The sequence below is a fragment of the Hypanus sabinus genome, chromosome 16 (assembly GCF_030144855.1).
Source record: "Hypanus sabinus isolate sHypSab1 chromosome 16, sHypSab1.hap1, whole genome shotgun sequence".
In the NCBI taxonomy this organism is placed as follows: domain Eukaryota; kingdom Metazoa; phylum Chordata; class Chondrichthyes; order Myliobatiformes; family Dasyatidae; genus Hypanus; species Hypanus sabinus.
In genome coordinates, this window is record NC_082721.1 from 13307434 (window position 1) to 13314693 (window position 7260).

The following is a 7260-nucleotide window of genomic DNA, read 5'->3' on the forward strand; positions in this document are numbered from 1 at the left end:
CATTCTCAACTTCTCAACTCTTTGACAGCAGGTTTTTGACCAGGACTTTTGCAATTTATTTAATGTCGCTTTTTGAGACTCACTGTCAGACTTTGCCCAATAATTTTCTCATGGAATCACTTAGAATGATTTTTAAAATATTCTATAAAAAAGCTTTTTTTCTGTTGGATGAACGTCAAGAATGCAAAGGAAGCCAATTTACCTGAAATAGAATGTGGAACTCACTACCACAGAGAATGGGTGAGAAATGCATTTAAGAGGAATGCAGACAAAATAATGAGATGCAAAGCATTGTATAAAATAGGCAGTGAAGTAACTTGACTGAAACATAAAAATCAGCATTGATCTGCTGGGTTGAGTGATCTATTTCTGATCTTTAATGCAACTTTTTGCAAAAGTTTGAGGATATTTCGTTTGTCACACTAAACACTTGAAAACCTCTACAGATGTTCCATGGATGGCGTTCTGCAAAGCTGCATCACCATCTAGTACGAGAGGGGGTGGGGGCTACTGCACAGGATTGAAAGAAGCTACAGAGAGTTGTAAAATTAGATCGCTCCATCATGGGTACTAGCCTCCAAAATATCCAAGACATCTTCAAAGACCGGTGGCTCAGAAAGACAGCGTCCATTATTAAGGATCACCATTATCCAGGACATGCCCTCTTCTCATTGTTCCCATAGGAAGGAGGTACAGAAGCCTGAAGGCACACACTCAGCGATTCAGGAACAGCTTCTTCCCCTCTGAAATCCAATTTCTAAATGAACATTGAACCCATAAACACTTTTTTTTATTTCTGGTTTTGCCCTATTCTTAATTACTTTATATATATATATTTACTGTAATTATTTTTTCTATATTTTTCATGTATTGCATTAGCTTGCTGCAGCTCAGTTAACAAATTTCACAACATACACTATTGATATTAAACCTGATTCTGATTTTGAAAAGTTAATTTACTTGATAGGGGAACATGTTGTCAGGAATAGTCAACACTACAAAGTGAAATACTTGCTTGAGTAATTCAATTGATTTGTCTTGACATAAACATTCAAGTTTAAGTAAAGGCAAAACAACTAACATTGTATTTATAGATTTTTAGAAGCTATTCAATTAGATACCACATCTTATGTGACTTGATATTACATTTTTGTTTTTTGTATCGGCAGCAGGTGAGTTATGGTGTACAATCAGGGACCTGCTGGGACCATTTCTATTCTTTGGTTACATAAAAACAATAGCATTTGGAGACACTGAAGGATAATGAAGGGGGTTAATAAATTAAATTGACCAAAAAAATTGAATGGGCTGTTAAGAAGCAGATGCAGTTCAAAACAAAGTTAGTTAGAAACGACTGTACACTTATTAAATCTTTAGAATTGGATATTTGCAGAATTATATTAGTACTTTCCATTGCGACGTTGTGCACTGATGCACAAACTCAATAATCCAACAAATGTATGATAATTATTCTGCTATTTTGCCCACTTATATATTAGGGATGTACAGAATAATGATTTAAGTTACTACATTGATGATCTGGAGGTCTAATCTGACAATTTAAGAACATGGGTCAAAATCCTGCCATGGGTCAAGAAAAATTTTAATTCATCTATTAAATAAATCAGAAAAAAATGCCAGTTTTAACAGCTGTTGGCTCAACAATGTCCTTTGGGATTATATGCCTGCTGTCCATTACTTCGTTTGTCCTATGTCCTATGAATGGTGAGGAGGGAGTGTCGTGGGAGGGGTGTGGCAGAGGCAGCAGAGAAGGTGTGCCAGGAGTGGAGGGGGGTGGCATGGGGCAGATCACCCGTCCCTGAGACACTAGGCAAGGTCATTTGACTCCAAACAATTAGTTTATTGATTGTTACAGAATGTCTCTCTAGTGCTTCTCGCCCCCTTCCCACTCTCAGTCCACAATGGAAACCTATATCAGAATCACGTTTATCATCATTAAATGTTGAAAGTACTAGATAGGGTGGATGCAGAAAGGATCTTTCTTATGGAGGAGGTATCCAGAACTCAAGGGCGCAGCCTTAAAATTGAGGGACGAACCTTTAGAACAGAAGTAAGGAGGAATTTTTTTAGCTAGAGAGTAGTGAATCTGTGGAATGCTCTACCACAGACTGTGGTGGAGGACAAGTCCATGGGTATATTTAAGGCAGAAATTGATAGTTTCCTGATTGGTCATTATTTTTCATTTCTCACGGGTTTGGTTTGATTCAGCTGACAAAGGAGAAGTTATCTTTCAACGTACAGTCAAAAGGAAATATCCTCCCAGTATTTCTAACAGTAAATGGTAAAGTTAACTGACAGCATGTAAATGCCTTTACAAGGAAGACACAACAGCACCTCTACTTTCTTAGATGTTTGTGCAGATTCGGCATGTCATCTAAAACTTTGACATACAGTACTTCTATAGATTCACAGTGGAGAGTCTCCTGACTGCTTGCATCTCAGCATGGTATGGGAATACCAATACCTAAGAATAGAAAAGCCTGCAAAAAGTAACAGATACAGCCCAGTCCATCACAGACAAAGCCTTCCCCATCATTAAACACATTTACAAGGAGTGCTGCCACAAGAAAGCAGCATCCATCTTCAAGGACCCCTACCATCCAGGCTGTGCTCTTTTCTTGCTGCTGCCATCAGGCAGTGGGTCCCACACCACCTGATGCACCGTCAATAACTCACACTGAGACGTAAGGCGAGATATCGGCTTTTATTGACTGGAAGAAGGAACCAGGAGTGAGTGTCTATCATACAATGTCCTGGAGACAGAGGCCGAGCGTCAGGCCTCAGATCTCCTTTATACAGGGGCCTGTGGGAGGAGCCACAGGAGCAGTCAGCAGGGGGTGTTGTCCAGACAGGCACATAGTTCACCACACCACCAAGTTTAGGAACAGTTATTACCCTACAACCATCAGGCTCCTGAACCGATGTGAATGACTTCACTCACCTCCACTCTGAATTGATTTCACAATCTATAGTCCTGATGAAAGGTCTTAGCCCGAAACAGCGACTGTTTACTCTTTTCCATAGATGCCTGCTGAGTTCCTCCAACATTTTGTGTATATTACTCTGGATTTCCAGCATCTGCAGATTTTCTCTTGTTCACAGTCTATGGACTCATTTTCAAGGGCACTACAACTCAGGTTTTCAATATTATTTTTTCCTTATTTATTTATTATTATTATGATTAATTTTTGTATTTGCGCAGCTTGTCTTCTTTTGCACATTGCTTCTGTCTGTCTTTGTGCGTAGTTTTTCATTGATTCCAGTGTATTTATTTGTTCTACAGTGAATGCTCATAAGAAAATGAATCTCAGGGCAAAATATGGTGACATATACATACTTTGATAACATATTTACTTTGGACTTTGAACTCTCATTTCATAACTGTTTTCTTAGAGGTAGACCTTACCCTATGGGTACCCACCTCCGAATTTAATTGTTGGAGCAAGTGGGGCTGGAGATACCTTGGGAATGAAACAGCCTTCTCCCCATTGCTCCAATTGGAAAGTCTAGATCCACAGGATGCATGGAGATATTGGGAGTTCAGAATAAGAAAACATGGACTAGACTGAAGAGGAGAAGTAGAAAACAGTAAGGGAGTGAGAGAGCCTAGAGCCTTAACTGGCACAACCTGAAGATTATGAAATGGAGGCTCTGCAATGACGTGAGATTCTCAAGGGAATAAAAGAGAAATGGTGTTTGGTGAAATGAGATTCCTTATGCATTATAATAAATTGTGAAGGTAACTCAACGCAAGCAATATTTCTAATCCTTTGAAACTAGTTAGAGTAGATGTCAAGCCCAAAGTTTGGCTTTACACCAGAAACAAGAGAAAATCTGCAGATGTTCGAAATCTCAGTAACACACACAAAATGCTGGAAGAACCCAACAGGCCAGGCCACAACTATTGAAAGGACTGTTCAGCTTTCCTCATTTCCAACTCTGGCCTTCAGCCTAAGCCAGCAGTGGCATCTTCTGCCCTCTGACTACTAATTGTAGCCGCCCCTTGTTGTCACTGATGAATCCTGATGGAGTTTTGCAGAGGAGTTGGGGAGATGGAGCTTAACCTGCTGCAGGCTTCCACCTCTCAGGCCGGGAAATTTGAGCTGTGTCGGATTCAGCCTCCTCCAATGAAAGAGAGAAATCGGTGCCTGGAGAAATCTAAAAAGCCATTTCTCTTTAAAACAAACTTTTACTTTGATGGGTTTCCATGTGAATGTGATTTTTATTGCTTTAAACGTAAAATAAAAGCATTCTTTTATCATTTTAATTTATTCCAGTGAATGGCTTTGATCTCACCGACTGATTTGACAGGTCAGAGGAGGAGCTGCTGGAGAAGCTGCAGACTCTCCAGCTGTCTGAGTGGTTTTAAAATTGTTTGTTTATTTAGAGATGCGACATGGAACAGGCCCTTCTGTCCCAATGAGTCTTGCTGCCCAGCAACCCACCTATTTAACCCCAGCCTAATCACAAGATGATTTACTGTGACCAATTAACCGAGCAAACAGTTTGCCTTTGGACTGTGGAAGGAAACTGGAACACCCAGACGAAACCCACGCACTCACAGGGAGAACATTCAAGCTCCTTATTGATCAACATCATCATCATTATGAGTCGTGTCATTTGATGTGGGCGATCATTGTCTTTGAACATAATTGTTCTTGGAGAATTTTTCCGCAGAAGTGGTTTGCCATTGCCTTTATCTGGGCAGTGTCTTTATAAGATAGGTGATCCCAGCCATTATCAATACTCCTTCGAGATTGTCTGCCTGACGTTAGTGGCCACACAACCAGGACTTGTATGACCATCCACCACCTGCTTCCATGTCCTCATGTGACCTTGATCCAAGGGGTTAAGCAGGTGTTATACCTTGCCCAAGAGTGACCTGCAGGCTAGTGGAGGGAATTAAGTTAAGTACTATCACAATGAAATAATAATTAGCTGACATGTGCATTTTCATGAGCACAATTGCCATATCTGCTGCTCTGCCAAATCCGTGGGTGTGACAGCATAGGGAGCCAGAGATTCTGAGACATCGGCAAGTCTGCTCTGCATTAATTCAACATCTTCATAGTAACATGCCAGCTTCCGGCCAGATTAAATACCACTCAGAATTTGGGAGTGCCAATTATTTTGATGTAATGACACTGAATGTTTGAGTCACAATCTATGTGCACATTGATCACCTGCATAGGAACAATGGTAAAGGATTACTTGAGGCCCTCCATTGGTCAGGGTTGACCATGGATGTTGCATGCCAGCCGTCTATGTGATACGCAAGCCAGGTCAGAACGATACAGAGGGCAGCCTGTTGCCCCTATAGGAGGCTCCCCTTGCAGCTGGTGAATATAAAGGTATGGCAGAGACCAACACAGTCTGACACCAGCATAGTCACAGGATTTGAGAGTCAACTTTGAACTCAATGTAGGGCTGCCTTAAGGTCTCCGGCTCCAGAACTTTCCTTAGGGTTTTACTCCCAAAGCCTTCCCTGTGAGTGGGTGTAGCTAGAAGGCAGCAAATGTCTGAGATCAGAGTTTCCCTTCTCCTAGATGAGCTGATGGTCACAACTGATGAGCCCTTAAGTGTCTGGTTTCCAGGCACCAGCAACCTGCGCCTTTGTTACTTCTCCTGTCAGTAGATACAGTTCCACCAGGCTTAGTAGCTAAGTCATACATGAAGACAAAAATCTAGCAAAGAAGCCATGTATCCAGTTGGGTATGTTCTATAAAAACGTAACTATTGTTGTGAATAGTTGATCTGAGGACTTAATTTGGTTCAGAATGTTATTGGTCGCTTCAATTGTTTGCATGATTTGTGTTTTTTTCTTTCTCTTGCACATTGAGTGCTGGTCTTTTTATTTCTTTTACTTTAACTGGGTTCTTTCAGGTTTCTTGTTTTGTGGCTACCTATAAGCAAACAAGTCTCAAGGTTGTATAATTTATATATTCTTTGATAATAAATGTGCTTTGAATCTTTAAATAGGTTCTTTTTCTCCTCTGATACCTTCATCAAACAGCCATTATGTTAATATGTCATAATGTATTCCCAAGGCCATATACTCTGATGAGATAGGGATATGCCTTTCCTAACATGCAACATACACTATGGTGGACTGGATGAATGGGATCCATAGTCCATCCCTCAATAGAAGGTGAGATGCTGATTCACAATTGGTTGGAACAGTGTAGGTGGCCAAAGAGAGGTCACAATGTAAGAATTAAAGTGTCGGACAACTGGAAACTCAAGGATGCTCTAGTGCAGGTGTTCCCAACCATTTTAATTCCATGGTCCAAGACCATTAAGGATATGCAGACCCCAGGTTGGGAACGCCTGATCTAGTGGATTAAACAAAGGTGAAAAAGAAAGCAAGAAAAGGTCAGATGATGTATGGGAATAGCAGATCATCTCTGGCAGCATGGGAGTGTAACAGTTAGCACAATGCATTACAACCAGTGACCCTGGTTTAATTCCTGCCACTGTTTGTAAGTAGTTTGTACGTTCTCTCCATGACCTCCAGTTTCCTCCTGATGTTTTGGCTTCATCCCAAATTCCAAAAACGTACGGATTAGTGTTAGGGTTAGTAAGTTGTGGGCATGTCACATTGGCACTGGAAGTACAGCAACACTTGAGGACTGCTCCCAGCGCATCTTCAGATAGGATTGTTCATTGATGCAAATGACCATCCCATTGTGTGCTTCAATGTACATGAGACAAATAAAGCTAATTTTTAATCTCTATCTCCGATCAACAGGTATTTATTATTCTCTCTTAGGCATCTACAGTACCTGCCATCTGGGTTCTCTTGGTCTGCATCCTATCACAGACATTCCCTTTGTTCTCTCCACCCCTCACTCTTCTCCAAGTTTAGATACACCTTTTCACTTCTCAATTCTGTCTTCCCAAATGCTCCCAGATTTTATTTGTTTCTTTGTAGATACAGTGCTGAACAGGTCCTTCCAACCTAACCAGTCGAGGCGCCCAGCAACCCACCTACTTGACCCTACGTTAATCACAGGACAACTTATAAGGAAAAAATAACCTACTAACCAGTACATCATGGAATGTGGGAGGAAACCAGAGCACTGGGAGGAACCCATGAGTTCAAGGGGAGGAATGTAAAGCTCCTAATGGATGATATCGGAATTGATCTCCGAACACTGCTGCCTCATCCTGTAATAGCACTGAACATGACCATTGACAATGACATGACCATCATGCCCATTGATCTAATGAGAAATTACA